Source organism: Hemiscyllium ocellatum (assembly GCF_020745735.1).
Source record: "Hemiscyllium ocellatum isolate sHemOce1 chromosome 27 unlocalized genomic scaffold, sHemOce1.pat.X.cur. SUPER_27_unloc_1, whole genome shotgun sequence".
Classification (NCBI taxonomy): domain Eukaryota; kingdom Metazoa; phylum Chordata; class Chondrichthyes; order Orectolobiformes; family Hemiscylliidae; genus Hemiscyllium; species Hemiscyllium ocellatum.
In genome coordinates, this window is record NW_026867476.1 from 3,280,522 (window position 1) to 3,301,142 (window position 20,621).

The 20,621-nt window shown below is 44.6% G+C and overlaps 1 protein-coding gene and 1 long non-coding RNA gene across 8 annotated transcripts in view; one reads left to right on the forward strand and one right to left on the reverse strand.

Annotated features, from left to right (window-relative positions):
* Nucleotides 1-2,301, forward strand: part of LOC132807029 (uncharacterized) — a 16,987-nt gene extending 14,686 nt beyond the window's left edge. Inside the window, exon 5 of the long non-coding RNA XR_009641916.1 lies at nt 16-2,301. This is a non-coding gene — a long non-coding RNA (uncharacterized LOC132807029). The remainder of the gene's footprint in view (nt 1-15) is intronic.
* The window catches only part of LOC132807021 (zinc finger protein 271-like), a 25,915-nt gene extending 9,534 nt beyond the window's left edge, over nt 1-16,381 (reverse strand). For 3 of the 7 annotated variants that reach the window (XR_009641914.1, XR_009641912.1, XM_060821318.1), the window contains exon 1: nt 10,259-10,469. The gene's annotated coding sequence lies outside the window, so the exon portion shown is untranslated. Of the gene's footprint in view, nt 1-9,115; nt 9,201-10,144; nt 10,470-13,067; nt 13,468-16,223 lie in introns of those variants that run through there. The other 4 variants (XM_060821321.1, XM_060821320.1, XR_009641913.1 and 1 more) reach the window with 4 other exon arrangements.
* Between the last annotated feature and the right edge of the window lie 4,240 nt (nt 16,382-20,621).

Here is a 20,621-nt window from a genome sequence, read left to right on the forward strand (position 1 = left end):
AAATCAATTTTACAGGCGATTAGAAGGATTGATCTACAATCAGGAGATCTGGATCAAAGATCACAGCAAAGTCTGACAGAGTCAGTTCATTTTATCACAATCTGAACATCATGACGTTTTGAACATGAAAGGAAAAAACACCATTCAAAGTGGAGAGAAACTCTATACATGTTGTGACATCAGGCCTGGCAAGACAACTGGAATCACAAGGAGAAATGCTGGAAATGTTCAGGACTGTGGAAAGGGATTTAGATTTCCATCTGAATTGGAAACTCAACATCGCAGTCATACTGGAAACCTTTCACTTGCTCTGAATGTGGGAGGGGATTTACAAATTCTTCTGACCTGCAGACACCAGTAAATTCACATTGGCGAGAGACCATTCACCTGCTGTCTGTGGGAAGGGATTCACTGATTCCTTCGACCTGCAGATGTATTCGCGGGTTGACAGTGGGGAGACCCTATTCATTTGCTCTCAACGTGGGAAGGGATTCAGAGATTCCTCCATCTTATGTCCCATCAATGTGTTCACACTTATAGGGGACCATTCACATGCTCCCACTTTGGCATGAGGTTCAGGTGTTTTGCTGACCTCAGCAGACACAAGTGGACCCACACACCAGAGAGACCTGCCAAGAATATAGGAAGGGGTTCACTCAGTCAGTCATCTAGTCTGCTGACACCGGCGAATTCACGCGCCAGAGAGGCCATTCACCTGCTGTAAATGTGGGAAAGGATTCACTGATTCATCCAACCTCCGCACTCATCAGCAAGATCCCAGTGATGAGAGACCATTCAGATGCTCCCACTGTGGGTCTTGCTTCAAATGTTTATTTGAACTCACCAGTCACCAGCAGACTCACATTAGGGAGAGACCATTCACCTGACCTTAGTGTGGGAAGCAGTTCACCCAGTTATCCAGCCCACTGAGACACCAGGGAAACAGATTTTACTTGCTCTGAGTGTGGAGAGGGTTTACTCAGCTATCCAGGCTGCTGACACTGCAGGGAGTTCATACTGACGAGCGATTATTTAAATGCCCAGACTGTGGAAAGTGTCAAAGATTCCAGGGCATTGATGTCCCATCAATGTATTTACACTTATGAGAGACCGTTAAGGTGCTCTTACTGCGGGACTGTAGTCACACGGTCATTTCAATACATTAAACATCAGCAAATACACATTTGGGGAGAGGCCATTTAACTAAACATGTCTGAAGGAAGGGATTCATTCTATTATCCAACATGCTGAACCGTCAGTGATTTCATCAGTAATGACAGTGTTTGGATTTTGCTGTTAATCTCATACAAGATGGAGCCTTGTTCACTATGTCTGTATTAATGTTAATGAACCCCAGCCCAGTTATAGTTCAACTCACTGAAATCAGTCAACTGAAAGTTGTTCACAAACAGCACCTGGGTATTGCTGCAAACAGACGTATGTTGCAGATATTTTCTCTTACATTCATCGGGAGAATTTGTAAGAGTATAAATTTAACTACAGAACCAATGTTTATACTGTATGAGAAAAGAGCAAGAGTACTCTGGTGGAGGCATTGCCATGAAGGATGCTTCAGCTAACAATGATTGACATTTAACTGCCAGGGGTTGAAATGGGTGGAGTGCATATACATGCCCTCTCTGTCCATGATGAACAGAATTAATGATGTATATGTGGGCACAAATTCAGGTTGACTTATTTGATCGTGCTAATGTTTTAACGCATCTGCATATGTACAGACTGCCTTAGACACAACTAAAGCAGTCTCCCTTTTATGTTCTATTTCATTTTTGACCAGTTCTATATCACATAAAGGTGCATAAAGTGGTTGCACAAATTGCTGCAACCAATTGTCACCAAATTTTCCATTTCCACAGGGAAAACTTCTTCCCCTTTTGCAAAGCCCATATGTGATGTCAGTATATCTAGTAATGTAATGACCATGTGCTGAGTTGATATTGTGAGGCTATTCACCAATGAGCCATCGGCATCTGCACTGCAGCACCAGATTGAGGTGTTCTTGACACAGCAGCACCGTAAGAATCAGAAGTCATTGAATTTACAAGCTCGCAAATTGGCAGGACCAATTCTGGGTTTACCCTGTCAAACCTCTAAGAACCTGAAATTTTCAGCCTGATCTTCTGTCATTCTTCTAAACTCCAATGAGTACAGGCTCAGCCTGCTCCATCTCCTCTCCAAAGGATATCCTCTCATATCCAGGATCAATCGCCTGAACATTCTCGGAACTGCATTTCTTAAAAATAAGGAGACTAAAGCTGTTCACAGTATTCCAAGTGTAATCTTACTAGTACCTTGTACAGTTTTAGCAACACATTCCTATTTTTTACCTCATTCTCTTTAAATAAATGTCAAAAGATCTCTGATTACCTGCTGAGCTTGGGTGTGAGATTTTTGTCTTTCAAGCGCAAAGACTCACAATTTTGTCTGATTTGGAACTTCAGTGTTTTTCTTCGTTTAAATAATAGTCTCCGCTCCTAATCTTATGGTTAAAGTGCATAAGCTCCAGTTTTTCCCCACATTATAATCCAAGAGCTGAGTTTTTGTCCACTTGCTTATCCAGTCTCCTATCCCTCTGTGGTCTCCTTGTGCCACCCTCACTACTTGCCTCCATCTTTGTGTGTCATCTGCAAATTAGGCAACAGTACATTGACTTTGGTCATCTAAGTCGTTCATATAGATTGTAGATAACTTGGCCCCAGTATCGACACCTGTGGGACTCCACAAGTTACAATGTGTCATCATGAAAATACCCTTTTTATCTCAACTCTTGCCTTCAACTCATTACCTAATCCTTGATCAACGTTAATATATACCCCAAACAGTATGGGTTCAAAAGTTCTTATCTTCTGAAGTAGTCTTGTTATACAATACCTTACTGATCACATCTTGGCAAACCACATATTATGCCTTCTGGTTCCCTTTTATTTGTCTTGCTTGTTACCTCAAAATATTTTAACAAACTTGTCAGCTATGATTTCCTCTTCATAAAACCACAGTGACTCTGCTTGATTGTATAAATGTATTTGTAAATGCTCTGTTATTTCAATTTCTATAAGAGATCGCTAACATTTCGCCAATGACAGAGCAAATTGTGAAATTGAGTTAACTTAATTTGATAGTTTGTGTGGCTGGGCATTCAGAAAATGTGACTATGAAAGCTACCAATTGTCATTAAAAACCCAACTGGTTTATTTACACCCTTCAGGGATGGAACCTGCCACCGGTCTGGTCATAGACACTCTGACCTCCATGGAATGGTGGGGATTGGGGTGGGTGCAGGGGGAAAGAGAGAGGAGTGTGAGGAGGTTGTGGATGGGAGGGGTATTCACCAATAACTCAAATCATACTTTCACTAACCTTCCCAAAACTGCCACTTCCACCGCCACAAATGACTAGGGAGCAGGCGAATGTGACCATGACTACCTCGACGCTCCCTCCAAGTCACACAATGTCCCGCCATCTAATGCTGGATTAATAGAAATTTCCTCCAATCCAGTCTAGAACTAGGGGGCTTTGTCTGAAAATCAGGGCTGGACTGTTCAGGAGATGTTAGGAAGCAATGCCACTCACAAAAGAGTGGTGTTGGTTTGGATCTTTCCTCCAAAAAAAAACTGCAGTTGATACTTAGTTGTTTGTTTTAAATCTGAGATAGATAAACTTTTATTCAGTAAAAGTTGTTCAGGGATATGGGCCAAAAGGTGGCTTTATGCAATTAGGCCACAGATGAGCCGTGATTTTATTAAATGGTGGGACAGGCTCAAGGGACTGGAAAGTTAGGCAGGAATTTAGAAAGGAGGCCCTCAAGGGTAGTAATATCTGGATTGCTCCCAGTGCTTTGAGCTAGTGAGTATAGCGCAGATGAATGCGTGGCTGAGGAGCTAGTGCAGGGGAGAAGGTTTCACATTTTTGGATATTTGGAATCTCTTCTGGGGTAGAAGTGACCTGTACAAGAAGGACACATTACACTTAAATTGGATGGGGACTAATATACAGGCAGGGAGATTTGAGAGAGCTGCTCAGAAGGATGTAAACTAGTAAGGTGAGGGGGAAGGGAGGGAGGAGAGGCAACCTAGGGAAATAGATTCGTACAGCTGAGAAAAGAAGCAAGTCAAACAGTCAGGGACAAAGCAGAGAACCAGGTAGGACTGATGCATTGAAATAAATGCAGTTGAATGTAAGAGGCCTAACAGGGAAGGCAGACGAACTCAGGGCATGGTTAGGACCATGGGACTGGGATATCATAGCAATTACAAAAACATGGCTCAAGGATGGACAGGACAGGCAGCTTAATGTTCCAGGATACAAATGCTACAGGAAGGACAGAAAGGGAGGGAAGAGAGGAGTGCAGAGTGGTATTTTTGATAAGGGATAGCATTACAGCTATAATTAGAGACAATATTCCTGGAAATACATCCAGGGAAGTTACTTGGGTGGAACTGAGAAATAAAAAAGTGATGATCACCTTATTGGGAATGTATTATAGTCAGCAGAAAATTGAGAAATGAATTTGCAAGGAGATTCCAGTTATTTGTAAGAATAATAGAGTAGTTATGGTAGAGGATTTTAACTTTCCAAACATTGACTGATACTGCCATAGTGTTAAGAATTTAGATGGAGAGAAATTTGTTAAGTGTGTACAAGAAAATTTTCTGATTCATTGTGTGGGTGTACCTACGACAAAAAGGTGCAAAACATGACCAACTCTTGGGAAATTTGGCAGGGCAGGTGACTGAGTGGGGGAGCACTTTGGGGCCAGTGACCATAATTCTATCAGTTTTAAAGTAGTGATGGAAAAGGATAGACCAGATCTAAACAATGAAGTTCGAAATTGGAGGAAGGCTAATTTTGACAGTATTAGGAAAGAACTTTCAAAAGCGACCCTGATGGCAGATGTTTGAGATGTGGGGCAGAACATGGGGGTTGCATCTGTGGGCCAGGGGACCATACTGATACATCTTGGGGGTTTGGTGCAATTGGATGTAAGTCATGCGGGTCAAGGCGGCACGGTGGCACAGTGGTTAGCACTGCTGCCTCACAGCGCCTGAGACCCGGGTTCAATTCCCGACTCAGGCGACTGACTGTGTGGAGTTTGCACGTTCTCCCCATGTCTGCGTGGGTTTCCTCCGGGTGCTCCGGTTTCCTCCCACAGTCCAAAGATGTGCGGGTCAGGTGAATTGGCCATGCTAAATTGCCCGTAGTGTTAGGTAAGGGGTAAATGTGGGGGTATGGGTGGGTTGCGCTTCGGTGTGGACTTGTTGAGCCTAAGGGCCTGTTTCCATACTGTGAGTAATCTAATCTAAAGCAGTGTGGGGGAGCAGGCATCAAGGTAGGGGAATAAGTGTGCTGCCAGAGGAAGTGGAGGAGGATGGTACAATTACAGCACTTAAAAGTCACCTGGATGGGTATATGAGGGATATGCGCCAAGTGCTGTCAAATGGGACGAGATTAGGTTAGAATATCAGGTCGGCATGGACCAAAGTGTCTGGTTCCATGCTGTACATCTCTTATGATTCCATATCTTCGATCTGAGATGGGTACAGCTGAGAACAGAAGCAAGTCAAACAGCTAGGGCAGGCAGGGACAAGGTAGGACTAATAAATTAAGCTGCATTTATTTCAATGCAAGGGGTCTAACAGGGAAGGCAGATGAACTCAGGGCATGGTTAGGAACATGGGACTGGGATATCATAGCAATTACGGAAACATGGCTCAGGGATGGGCAGCACTGGCAGCTGAATGTTCCAGGATACAAATGCTACAGGAAGGACAGAAAGGGAGGCAAAATAGGAGGGGAAGTGGCATTTTTGATAAGGGATAGCAATATAGCTGTGCTAAGGAAGGATATTCCCGGAAATACATCCAGGGAAGTTATTTGGGTGGAACTGAGAAATAAGAAAGGGATGATCACCTTATTGGGATTGTATTATAGACCCCCCAATAGTCAGAGGGAAATTGAGAAACCGACTTGTTTGGAGATCTCAGCTATCTGTAAGAATAATATGGTAGGGGATTTTAACTTTCCAAACATCGACTGGGACTGGAGAGGAATTTCTTAATTGTGTACAAGACAATTTCCTGATTCAGTATGTGGATGTACCTACGGGAGAAGGAGCAAAACTTGACCTACTCTTGGGGAATAAGGCAGGGCAGGTGACTGAGGTGTCAGTGGGGGAGCACTTTGGGGCCAGCGACCATAATTCTATTTATTTTAAAATAGTGACGGAAAAGGATATACCAGATCCAGAAGTTGAAGTTCTAAATTGGAGAAAAGCCAATTTTGACGGTATTAGGCAAGAACTTTCGAAAACTGAATGGAGGCAGATATTTGCAGGTAAAGGGACAGCTGGAAAATGGGAAACCTTCAGAAATAACAAGAATCCAGAGAAGGTATATTCCTGGCAGGGTGAAAGGGAAGGCTGGCAGCTATAGGAAATGCTGGATGACTGAAGAAATTGAAGGTTTGGTTAAGAAAAAGGAAGCATATGTCAGGTATAGACAGGATAGATCGAGTGAATCCTTAGAAGAGTATAAAGGAAGTAGGAGTATACTTAAGAGGGAAATCAGGAGGGCAAAAAGGGGACATGAGATAGCTTTGGCGAATAGAATTAAGGTGAATCCAAAGGCGTTTTACAAATATTTTTAGGACAAAAGGGTAACTAGGGAGAGAATAGGGCTCCACAAAGATCAGCAAAATGGCCTTTGTGTGGAGCCACAGAAATGGGGGAGATACAAAATGAATATTTTGCATCAGTATTTACTGTGGAAAAGGACATGGAAGATATAGACTGTAGGGAAAGATATAGACTGTATAGACTAGATGGTGACATCTTGCAAAATATTCAGATTACAGAGGAGGAAGTGCTGGATGTCTTGAAACGATTATAGGTGGATAAAGCCCCAGGACCTGATCAGGTGTACCCGAGAACTCTATGGGAAGCTAGAGAAGTGATTGCTGGGCCTCTTGCTGATACCAATATTGGTATCAGCGATAGTCACAGGTGAGGTGCTGGAAGACTGGAGGTTGGCAAACGTGTTGCCACTGTTTAAGAAGGGCGGTAAAGACAAGCCAGGGAACTATAGACCAGTAGCCTGACCTCGGTGGTGGGCAAGTTGTTGGAGGGAATCCTGAGGTACAGGATGTACATGTATTTGGAAAGGCAAGGACTTATTAGGGATAGTCAACATGGCTTTGTGCGTGGGAAATCATGTCTCACAAATTTGATTGAGGTTTTTGAAGAAGCAACAAAGAAGATTGATGAGGGCAGAGCAGTAGATGTGATCTATATGGACTTCAGTAAGGTGTTTGACAAGGTTCCCATAGGAGACTGATTAGCAAGGTTAGATCTCATGGAATACAGGGAGAACTAGTCATTTGGATATAGGATTGGCTGAAAGGTAGAAGTCAGAGGGTGGTGATGGAGGGTTGTTTTTCAGACTGGAGGCCTGTGACCAGTGGAGTGCCACAAGGATCGGTGCTGGGCCCTGTACTTTTTGATATTTAGATAAGTGATTTGGATGCGAGCATAAGAGGTACAGTTAGTAAGTTTGTAGATGACACCAAAATTGGAGGTGTAGTGGACAGCAAAGAGGGTTACCTCAGATTACAACAGGATCTGGACCAGGTGGGCCAATGGGCTGAGAGGTGGCAGATGGTGTTTAATTCAGATAAATGCAAGGTGCTGCATTTTGGGAAAGCAAATCTTTGCAGGACTTATACGCTTAATGGTAAGGTCCTTGGGAGTGTTGCTGAACAAAGAGACCTTGGAGGTTCATAGTTTCTTGACAATGGAGTCGCAGGTAGATAGGATAGTAAAGAAGGCGTTTGGTATGCTGTCCTTTATTGGTCACAGTATTGAGTACAGGCGTTGGGAGGTCATGTTGCAGCTGTACAGGACATTGGCTAGGCCACTTTTGGAATATTGCGTGCAATTCTGGTCCCCTTCCTATCGGAAAGATGTTGTGAAACTTGAAAGGATTCAGAAAAGATTTACAAGGATGTTGCCAGGGTTGGAGGATCTGAGCTACAGGGAGAGGCTGAACAGGCTGGGGCTGTTTTCCCTGGAGGGTCGGAGGCTGAGGGGTGACCTTATAGAGTTCTACAAAATTATGAGGGGCATGGATAGGATAAATAGACAAAGTCTTTTCCCTGGGTGTGGGAGTCCAGAACTATAGGGCATGGGTTTAGGGTGAGAGGGCAAAGATATAAGAGAGACCAAAGGAGCAACTTTGTCACGCAGAGGGTGGTTCATCTATGGAATTAGCTGCCAGAGGATGTGGTGGAGGCTGGTACAATTGCAATATTTAAGAGGCATTTGGATGGGTTTATGATTAGGAAGAGTTTGGAGGGATATGGACCAAGCACTGGCAGGTGGGACTAGATTGGGTTGGGATATCTGGTCGACACGGACAGGTTGGACCGAAGGTTCTGTTTACGTGCTGTACATCTCTACGACTGTGACTCTAACTGCAACAGTTGTTCCTTCCTGTCTGAAAAAAAAGGTGGCCCAGCCATGGCTAACAAAAGGATATTATTGATAGTACTGGATCCAATGAAGTGGCATATAAATTGGCTAAATAGTAGCAGTAGATCTGAAGACTGGGAGCAGTTCAGGCTTCAACTAAAGTATTGACTAAAAGGTGAAAATGGGGGATATGAAGAAAAAAAAGGATTAGTGAAAACAATTACAATTAGAAACAGGCAAAGTTCTAATGTGGAACAAAAAGACGGCAGACCAATTAACCACATATTTTGCTTCTATCATTACAAAGGAGGACACAAGTAACATCTCCAAAATGCTGGGGAAACCATGGTCCATTGAGAGCAGAACTGAAGGAAGTGAGTAGTTATAGGAAATGGTGTCAGGAAATTGATGGGATTAAACGTTTACAAATCCCCAGCACCTGGTAATCCAAATCCCAGTCTACGGCCTGAGATAAGGCATGCAATTATTAAATTTCAAACTTGTGACATCCTATAAAAGAAATGTATAAAAGACATCACTGGGAGTACAAGGCTAAAAGCTCAGTAGACAGTTCTACTTTCTATGGAACGCTTTTCCGATCTACAAACTGAAAGTATTAAATTTGAATCCTACACATTATCCCTCCTCCTGCAATGAAATTCAAATCCATCTTCATCATGTCTTTCCCCCGCTCCCGGTGTCCTCGCTTTTTTCCTGTCTACAAAGTGAGAATAACATTAACATTGAGGAAAAAGTGAAGACTGCAGATCAGAGCTGAAAATGTGTTGCTGGAAAAGCGCAGCAGGTCAGGCAGCATCCAAGGGACAGGAGAACTGATGTTTCGGGCATGTTTTTTCTTCAGGAATTGACCAGAATTCCTGAAGAAGGGCTCATGCCCGAAACGTCGATTCTCCTGCTCCTTGGATGCTGTCTGACCTGCTGCGCTTTTCCAGCAACACATTTTCAGCAATAACATCAACACCTCGATGATTTGCTCTCCTGGTCACTGCGATCTTGAAACTACCCATTTCCTGTTCCAGCGCCACAAAGTATCAGATTCAGTCACTTCAAAAATCACAGCCTGCCTTCGTATTTTTACTGCTTCTCTCCCTTTTCCTGTTTTTTTTAGATTAGATTACTTACAGTGTGGAAACAGGCCCTTTGGCCCAACAAGTCCACACCGACCCGCCGCAGCGCAACCCACCCATACCCCCTACATTTACCCCTTACCTAACACTGTGGTCAATTTAGCATGGCCAATTCACCTGACCCGCACATCTTTGGACTGTGGGAGGAAACCGGAGCACCCGGAGGAAACCCACGCAGACACGGGGAGAACGTGCAAACTCCACACAGTCAGTCGCCTGAGTCGGGAATTGAACCCGGGTCTCAGGCGCTGTGAGGTAGCAGTGCTAACCACTGTGCCACCCACAACCAGAATGCACAAGCCCAGATGCAGAGCAAGGATTAACGCTCCTTGAGTCAGGCGCCTTAGACCACTCGGCCATCCTGACAAGGACACACAGACCAAGCTCAGAGCCAGGTGTCTCAGAGTGAAATGAGGAAATTCTAGCTGTCACAATGGGCTGCCACGAGGTTGGAATTCTCTCCCAGAAATGACAGGGGACGGTGCCTTCACCAAGATGGCGACATGCACCTTACCCTCACAAAGATGGCGGCCAGTTATCCGCGAGGTCCTTCCCCAGTCAAACAAACACGGGGGCTCGTATTCGAGGCCTCAGGCCTCCCCCAGTCTCCCGCGGTTTCCAATCCTACCCTGTCTCACTGTCTCCTCTGCCCGGGGGCAGGAGCAGGGTCTTGGCGCTGGGGCCCGGCGACCTCCCCGGGATGTTTACCAGACATGTCGGATGTCTGTCGACAGGCGCCGCCCGGGCCCGCTCAGCTTCTCCAGCGGTTTCTGTTCTTGCTCCCTCAGCCGCCGGCGCCAATCCCCGCCCACACTCCGTCACACCGCCTTTGTCCCGCGGCAGAACACACACTGCACATGCGCTGGTCCGCAAGGGGCGGGGCCTCGGCGTTGCGTCACCACTGAAGGTAGCCTGGTTGGTGGAGATATCCGACCAATCGGAGGCAACGGGGCGGGGCGATCGTTCCCGCCACCCTTCCAGAAAGCTCAGAAGTGCTTGTTTTTGAAGTTAGAACGTAGTTTTTAAAAGACATTTTTCAGCCTGTTCAGAAATATTACTCCCCGAACCTGGGAAGGCTGAAACGTTGGGAAAATTCCAGACACTAACAAAGGGATACTAAAAAAAAGAATAAAAATACGTACGGCAAATCACAAAAGAAACCTAGCACAAAATATCAAAAAGTACAGAACAAAGCTTCTGTTGATATGCTAAAGGGAACTGAGTCGCTCAGGTAAGCGTTGGCCCCTTGGAAGATGAAACCGGTGAGTTCATAAGGGAAACACTGAAATGGCAGAGATGCTAAATCTTTTCCTCGGTTTTCAAGTTGGAGGACAATAGTGCCATTGCTATTGGAACGGGCAAGTCAGAGGCTATAGAAAGGGTAGAACATTAACAATCAACGTCGAAAGGGAAAAGCAAACTATGATAATTGAGGGTAGACAAGTCGCCTGGGCCTAATGGCCTACACCCTGGAGGACTGAAGATAGTGGATTCAATATTTACAATATTCCAAAAATCCATGGACATGGGAAAGATTAATTGAGTTTATTTAAGACTGAGGTAGATCGGTTCTTGATTGTCAAGTGGATCAATGATTATGGGGAAAAAGCGGTAGAATGCATTTGAGAAACTTCTCAGCCATGATCGAATGGTGGAGCAGATTCAATGGGCCGATTGGTCTAATTTCTGCTCCTATATCTCATGATCTTTTGGTTCCAGTGGAGTGGAATAATACTGATGTAACACCTGTATTCAAAAAGGGAGTGAGGCAACATGTTGGAAATTGCAGACCAGTTAGTTTAACATCTGTGGTTGGGAATGTGTTAGAATCTGTAATCAAGGAAGCAATATCAGGATGTTTGGAAAGTCAAAACTCTATCCATCAGAATCAGCATAGTTTTATGAAGGGCAAATCATAATTGACTAATTTGCTAGAGTTCTTCAAAGATTTAACAACCAAAGTGGATACTATGGATCCTGCAGATATAATATACCTGGACTTCCAGAAGGCATTTGCTAAAGTGCCACACAAAAGATTAGTTGACAAGGTTGGATCATATGGGATTAGGGGTGATTTATCAGCTTGGATAGGTGGCTAGCTGATGGGCAGAAGACAGACAGTCTGAATCAATGGCTTTTTTTCTGGATGGCAAGATGTAACTAGTGAGGTGCCATGAGGTTCAGTCCTTGGACCCCAGCTTTTTACAATCTACATTTGCAACTTGGACACAAAGATAAAAGGCTCGATGTCCAAATTTGTGGATGACAGAAAGATAGGCGGGATGGTAAATTGCAATGAGGAAATAACAACTTTAGAAATAGTTTAGGAGAGTTTAGGTGAGTAGGCCAAAATGTGGCAGATGGAGTTTAATGTGGATAAGTGTGAGGTCATGCATTTTGGTTGAAAAAAACATAAGGCAACCTCTTATCTAAATGGGAAGAGACTTCGGGGTAGTCTGGTGCTGATGGATCTGGGTATCCTCACTCATGTGTCATAGAAAACTAGCATGCAGGTACAGCAGATAATAAAGAAAGTGAATGGAACATTGGCTTTTATCACAAAAGGAATAGAATATAAAGGTAACTGTACATGGCAGTGCTGACTGCACCTTTAATCCCATTTTTTGAAAAGATGTGATATTGGAGCAGTTCACGGGAGTTTCACTAGGTTGATCCCAGAGATGAGGGGCTTGTGTATAAAGATAGGTTGAACAGTTCAGGACTATATGCTCTATAATTTATAAGAATTGGGAGCAGATCAAATTGAGGTGTTCCAGATGATAAAAGATGTGGATAAAATAAACATGGAGTGGATGCTTCTTCTTGTGGGGTATTATGGGATGAGAGGTCATAGATTTAGATTAAGGAGGAGCAAATTTAAAACAGAGTTGAGGGGAAATTACTTCTCCCAAAGGGTTGTGAATCTGTGGCATTCACTACCACAACGTGGTACATGCTGGGACTGTGAGTAAATTTAAAGAGGAGATAGACAGATTTTTAATTAATGATGGGTTGAAGGGTTATGGGGAGAAGGAAGGAAAATGGGAGTGAGGAGCATACCGAATGGCGGAACAGACTCGATGGGCCGAATGGCCTAATTCTGCTCCTATATCTTATGAACTCCGGAGCAGGCAGGAATTGAACCCGTTCCAGGTTTAGGTCACTACCTCTGGGCTACAAGACATCCATAAAAATATCAAATCCTTCCCCAGCGGGGAATTGTACCCCCCCCGTCTCATTAGTTGCAGGTGGGGATACTAGCCACTACACTATCGAGGACGCTGGTCAGTTGTAAAATGATGGAGATAGGGGTGGAAAATGGGTGGGTGTTTCAGGAACTATTATGGACACCATAGGCTGAATGGCCTCCTCATATATAGTAACATTCTAAAACATTCTAATTCAGCCAATGATCTGAACACAAGTTCAGTCCCCTTCGGGAGATACCAGAAGTATATATGGGCTGTAGCAAGGGATCCAATTCCCTGTTTGACCTGGAAAGTAATCCTCAATGCAGGCCAGGGAGAGGTGATCCACTTGCTCCACATATGGGAAGGGATTCTCTTCGTCATCCAATCCCAAATATATCAGTGACTTCCGACTGGACAGAAAGGATTGAACTTCTCAGCTTTATAAAAAGTTCAATTTTTATAGTTGTAGTGAGAATCACAAGTTTTCCCTACTGTGTGGCAGTTCTAGTGACGTTGAGAGACCAGGTTTTGAATGGATGCTGTGGGGCTAAGTGATGACAGAGGAGCCATCCCTTCAGATGCTCGGTTATTTCTTTGTTGTTGCTGGGCTTGGCCTAGTTGACTGCTCTCTGAGGCTGGATTGCTTCTGCAAAAAAAAAAGTGCCAGTGAGAGGAAGGTCTGTTTCTTCTTGAAAAGAATTGATTTCTTCAGTAATTACGGCTATCTTGCAGCAATAACCAGCATTCACTGTAATTCACAGAAGTTTACTAAGCCTCTTGAGATAGCTCCTTTCAAACTACTGCCATTAAGAAGGGCAAGAGCAGCAATTACCTGCAAGTTCTCTTCCAAGCCACTCACCATCCAGACTTGGAAATAGTTTGCTGTTTGTGTGTTGGGCCAGATCCTGGAATAGCAGAGTGGGTGTACTTATGGCACATGGACTGCAGCATTTCCAGGAGGTAACTCACAGGAAAGGAATTCCAGGCCTTATGGCTGAGCCACCAATGCTGAAGCAATCAAAACTGGGAATCTGTAAAAGGCCAGCACTGGAGCAGCCCATACATCTCAGCACAGGGAGATTACAGAGATAAAGATGGGAGAAGCCATTGGAGGGATTTGAAGACTAAAGTGAGAATATTAAAATTTCGATATTGCCAGTAAACAGCAGCAATGTCTTAGATGATTTCAAGTTGACAGAGGGCAGAATTGAGTACAGCATTGAAGTAGTCGAGCCTGGAGGTAAGGAAGGGAGGAATCAAAGAGGGTTCCAGCAGCAGCAGCTGTTCTGAGATAGGGAAAGACCCTGATGAGATGACAGGGATGGATACAAGTATCTTCGTACTGGCACAGATCAGAAGTTCCTCTCAGAATCAAATGCAACAAGTTATGAACAACCTGGCTGAATCTCAGTGAGTTACAAATGAGAGAGAAAGAGATGGAGGCTGGAGCTCAGGAATGAAGATTGGTGCAGAGACTGGAAACAGTGGCTTAATTCTTCCCAACGTTTAATTGGAGTAGATCCATCAATATGAAGAATATCAGGAACTAGAATGGACCATGAAACTATTGAAGGTTCAAATTAGTTTCAGCTGGAGGGAAGGAACACTGGGCGGTTGAGGGAAACCACCTTCACATGAACGGTTCCAACAGTGAGAAATGTCAGCCATAACTTTAGATTGGAGACGGCTGAGAGAAGATTTAAAAGAAGTTGTGAAAATCATGAGGGGTCTACCTGGAACAGACAATGAGATATTGTTCACCATGGTCAAAGCATTGAGAATAAGAATGCAGATTTCAAATGCATTACAAAGAAGCAAATCTGATGTGAGAAAGAAATTTCGTACAGTGAGTAAATATATCTGTAACACATTGCATGGGACAGTGGTTTAAGCAGGTTCAATTAAGGTCATTGGATAATTACTTGATGACAAGCAATGTACAACTTTAAAAGGAAATATCAGGACAATGGCACAAGGTGAGAAAGTGCATTTTGGGCACTGCACGGACATAATGGGCTGAGTGGCCTGCTTCTGTGTTTTAGTAATTCAATGTTTCATAATTACTCAATCGGATCTCAGTCAGTTGTGATCATCAGGCTGACATCTGCTATTTTATATGGTCAGTCAGGGAGGATCAGTCAGATCAATGTTTTACAATGATTCATGATTGGGGAACTGCAGGGATTGGGACTGGGACCCCAGGTATTCACAATATATGTCAATGATTCAGATGAGAGAACTAAATGGAATATTTCACAATCTGCAGATGATGCAAAGCTGGGTGGAAGGATGAGCTGCAAGGAGGATGCAATGATATTTGGACAGACTGAGTGAGTGAACAAATGTATGGCAGGTGCAGTTTAGTGTAAATAAATGTGAGGTTTGGTAGAACAAAGAGAAAGGCAGATTATTTGAATAACAGTAACCTGGGAGATGGGAATGTTCACCAAGAACTAATCCAAGAAGGAAGATGGGAAAACATGTGGCTGTAAGAGCTGTTCCTTTTTTGATATATTTTAGGTGTTGATGATGATTTCATTACATTCCAGGAGCCGCAATTACTGTTGTATATGCTGTTGCATTGTTTTGGAACCTTGCAGTAAAAAAGTCAAAACAAGAGCACTTTTAATATGGAGAAAGACAACCAAAGGCAGTGAGTACATGGTCTGTAAGGGACAGAGAGAAAGAAACCTACACTGCTAACTGACGCAGCAGTGAATCTGCATAGGTACTGCCTTTGCTGTTTCAATTTATGTATCTGTGGACATCCGAGTGCATCTAGGGCAATTTAACATACAGCAAAATTCACAGCTGACCTCAAAGGAACCTCATGGTACAGGAACAAATAAGTGCATAGTTTTTAAACTTGCTGTAAGTCTACAGTAGTGAACAGAGTGGGTTCTTCCTTCAGCATGAAGTTAGCCTGGAGCACATTTATTTAAGAGCAAACAGACGATGCTATTTCCTGGGTCTGTAGATTGTGAAGGAGCAAAGCTGGCCTTTCGTCAGATGGCCAAAAATATGCTCTTCTCGTCAGATGGGGGATTGTCAGGAGAGTTTCCATGTTACTGAGCATTATGTCTGCAGGAAGTGTCTTTGGTTGCGAATCCAGATTGAATGGATCTGTTAGAGCCACAATTAGAGGCAAGAGGAATTTACAAGAGGGAGGGGTGGGGGTGTGTGATCGATGACCGTTTAAAGGAAGAGAGAAAAGTCGCAGATACAATCAGATAGATGGAAGACTCCAGGAAGGGTAGGAAGGGTAGACAGGTAGTGACCCACAAAAAGTGACATACACAAAGGCCAGGGAGTGACTTCACATCCAACCGCCACCCTGATGTAAAGCAGCTCTTTAACTAATCCGGGTTAGTTAGACTGGGTTATGGGATTCCACTCACTGACCTTTGGTCTTCAATAACCAGCCGCTCCAAGGTGCTCCTCACTTCCCGGGATCTAGCCGCTTGTCTCCCGCTGGAGGCCGCTCTGACTCGGGCTCTGGGACCTGCCGAGACTCGGTGTCACTGAGGCTGTCCGATGCTTCCAGGAGCAGCACTGCGCATATGCTGCATGGACAGTCGGTCTTCGGAGACAAGGCAACATTGCGTTTGCGCAGTACCGCCCCTGAGCGGAGATAGACCGTATTCATTTCCGCGGAGGATTCTGGTCCTCCGTGTACCCAGAATCCTCAGTAAACATGCACATGAAGGTAACCCATGAAATCTGCAGCAGCTCTTCTGCAGAGAAACATTCCAGTGATCGCACTGACGTATGGACAGAAACTGGTTTGTTCAGGACTATATTCACCGGAGGTTCGGAGAATGACGGGGATTGCAGAATAATTTCAATAATTCTGACAGGTCTGGGCAGGATGTTACAGGAATGTGTTCCAGATGACTGGGGTGTCCTGAAAAAAATTATTCAGATGGAGATGAGTGAACCTGTGGAATTTTCTGTCGTAGTAAGCGGTTGAAGCTATTACATTGAAAGTTTTACATGCAGTTTTTAACGCTAAAGGGTCAAAAGGTATGGAAAAATCGGGAATAGAGCACTGAATTCGCGGGCATGATAATATTAAACAGTGGACCAGGCTTAAAATGCCCAAATTACCTACTCCTGCTCCTAGTTTCTACGTTTCCTCTCAACCTCAAGGCAGAAACAAACTACCCTGAAACTAGAAACTAGAAATAAAGGCAGAAAATGCTGGAAATACTGAGAACAGCAGCAATTCTGGAGGGAAGCAGAGTTAAATGTTAAGGTCATCATCTTTTCCTCGGAACTGATAGAAGTTTTTTTCAGCAAGTAAGTGAGGAAGTAGATGGAAAAGGTTACGAAAGCTCTCCACTGTTGGGGATCATTTGAGAAAAGTATTCATCACTATAGAAACAAAGGTCACTGCACCCTTGCACATCTTTGGCGGAGCTCCTTTATTTTATACTGTCCCTGCAATAATCCTCCACATTGTTTCAAACAGCATGAAAAGTGGGGGACATGAAAAGTCATGAATGATGAGGTCGTCGTTCATAATTTCCTGCACAAGACTGATTCTGTCCGTTCTACTCCTTCCCTCTTCCAATGTTTAAGAGGGAATTGCAGAGCGTATACCATCTCCCAGCACTGCCTGCAGTGGATGGAAAAGGTTTAATCTATCTGCCAATGGAAAGAGCCGATCCCGCGAGGAAGGGACAAATAACACCGTCCCAGGAGCAGGGAGACAGAATAGAAAGAAACTGTTCATTGCTGCTTTCACTGCCCCAGACAACGGGATTTAATTTTCTAATCAATCCGTTCAGATATGTTATTAATCACCACTGGAGCAGATGGAACTTGAACACGGTCTCCCACATCCGAGTAAGGGAGACTACCTCTGTGTATGTGCCATCTGGTTTAGTGGTAAATAGCGCTCCCTGGTGGCGGCTGGTTGGTCTAGCGGTATGATTCATGCTTCAGGTGAATACCGAGAATGCAAGAGGTCGCGGTTCAAGCCCTTGTTTGTTCAACTCGGCCCTTTATTCATTTTTTAAAACAAATCGTTGAGACTGCGTGAAGGTGGCTTTTAAAAAATATTTAGCCCCTCTGATTCTAGAGCCCGAGCTAGAAATGACCAGGGGTTTCTCGCTGATTGTGTTCAGAGTCTAGTCTCGAAGACACCATGACTCATAATTTGAAAGTCCTTTTCACTGGAATGGGTTATGAAATAGTGCAGTGACTGTGAGTAAAACATGGGAAGTTCAGGCAGAGAAGGAGGCGACCCTGAAGCAGGAACCTGAGGACAAATGTGTTTCCTTTGCCAGTGAAAGGCACTGCTTCACAAAATGGGGACTATTGAAGTGAAGAAGTGACGGTGGTTATCTTCGCTGGTTGTTCACCTTGTGAATGTTGCAGATCAGAACTCTGCAGCGAGGCGGCCCGAACTGTGCATGGGGCCAGTGTCTGACCACACATCAGCAGATTGTAGGGTTAATTCCTACTTCACCTGAGTGCAGGTCATGACTTCGTTATATATCCAAACTCATGTTTCTCATTGTCCTGAAGCCGAGATGCAGTTTGAATTCCCGATGGGCCGCAACGAGAATCCTTCCACTGTCTCACATCAGTAAATGTCTCCGAGAACATCAGAGTCAATCTCACAGCGCTGTTAGAGGAGGGGAAGCTGAAATAGTCCCACATGTTGCTCATGGGCACCATTCCATTTCCCAAACCCACCGACCCAACCACTGCAGCTCATGGGAATGGAAAGAAAATAAAACAGCAAACCTAGTCTCCAACTTTGTGAGTGTTTAGAAACTCTTTGGGAAGCGGATTCAGAGGGAAATGAGGGATGAACTGAGCAGAGAGAGCCAAGGCAGCTTCCCTTCACTTCAGAGGCTGCGACATTGACTCTCATGTTGTCGGGGACGTTCGTGTCAGAGCTGTTCCGCTACTGTTACCGTTAGGAACAATAAACCCAGAATCCCTGAACAGGGATTGAACCCAGACCTTTTTTTAATTTCAAAATATACTTTATTCATAGAAATAAATCTTTGGTACCTGTACAATTTGTAATGTCGTTCATAGATATATACATTGCTTCTCTTAACATTACAAAGAACAGATTGAATTAATCAAATTTACAGTTATCCTATTTACAGTTCCCTTTATTAACCATCCAGTCTCTTATTATTTAGCTGTGGCTTCAACGGAACCCACCTAGTGAGTGGGTGCCCTGTTATACGATAGCAAAGGAACCTTCTTTAATCCCCAGTTTATGGGGTTACCATTGTCCATTTGACTGTCCTGTCTCTAGGGTAGCTGTCTGCATCCCCATGGTGAGCACGAACTGCTGGACCTTCGCTGGGCTGAGGTAGCTATCCAGCTCCTCACTGGGGTCATTTACCCACTCTGGTGTCATTGAGCCAAGGCAAGGGTCCGCACCGTCCAGTTCTGTGTCTGACAATGGGACTGTCAGAGGATCACAGCTTTCAGTTACCTGTAGTTGTGGGGCAGTGGGTACCCCCTGGTTCTCACTGGGTGGAGGGTGGACTTCAGGGGGTCTGTTGTTTCCTGGTTGGGAGGAAATGCTCTCCTCTTTATCTATGGCGCTTTGTCTCTTCTTCTGGTGGTGGTGACCTTCTTTGCACCCATCTTCCCCATCCGAAGCGCTGGCCGTCTCTCCCTCATGCAGCTGTCTTTTCCCCATTTGCTGGGAGGCTTTGGGGGCCTGGCAGGATTTTCTCTTCCTGTTTTTAACAGGTATCCACTCCTCTGCCTTCTCGATTACCTCCTCCTCCATTGCTTCCATCTGCCCAGCTAGAGCTAGGATCAGTTGCTGTGTCTCTCCGCTGGCTGCTGCCTCCTCCACTCCAGTCTGTTCTTCTTTCTGGGTGCCACCAGTCTCCGTTTCCCTGCTGTCTGGGTGGACCCTGCTGGGCTTTGGGGGTCCACGGCTCACATTGCCGCCTCCAGCCATCTGTGCGTAAGTGGGGCCCCCCGTGTTGGGCAGGTCTTGTACATGTGGCCCGCCTCTCCACTCAGGTTGCAGCTCTTTGCTTCCTGACGTCCTTAGTCAGGTGACCCTCCTGTTTGCAATTCCTGCAGATGGTCACCTTACAATCCGCCACCACGTGTCCCACCTTCCCACAGGTTCAGCACACTTTCGGCTGCCCTGCATATGTCAGGTAGCCTCTGCTCCCTCCAATTGCGAAGCTCGAGGGTGGGTGGAGAATTTTCCCATTATCATCGACCCTCAGAGTTACCCTGACCTGCCGCTTACTGGTCCAGATCCCAAAGGGGTCGATCACATCGGTGGCTTCTCCCTCAACTTGAACGTACCTTCCCAGAAAGGTCAGGACATCAGCCGCTGGAACATAGGATTGTAACAACCCGACTCCTCTGTGCAGGAAGCACACACAATGGGATCGCCGACAAGATGGAGAAGAGCGGCTCCCCTTCCTTCTCCTTGAAGACCTTCAGGAGCTGCTCGCACTGCTTCACACTTCTGAAGGTCACATCAAAGTAGCCTGCCCCAGGGAAATCCTGCAGGCAGCACACTTCCTTTTTTTAAATTTCAAAATATACTTTATTCATAGAAATAAATTGTGCCTGTACAATTTGTCATGTCGTTCATAGATATATACATTGCATGTCTTAACATTACAAAGAACAGATTGAATTAATCAACTTTACAGTTATCCTATTTACAGTTCCCTTTATTAACTATTCAGTCTCTTATTATTTAGCTGTGGCTTCAGTGGAACCCATCTAGTGAGTGGGTGCCCTGTTATAAGATAGGAACCTTCTTTAATCCCCAGTTTATGGGGTTAC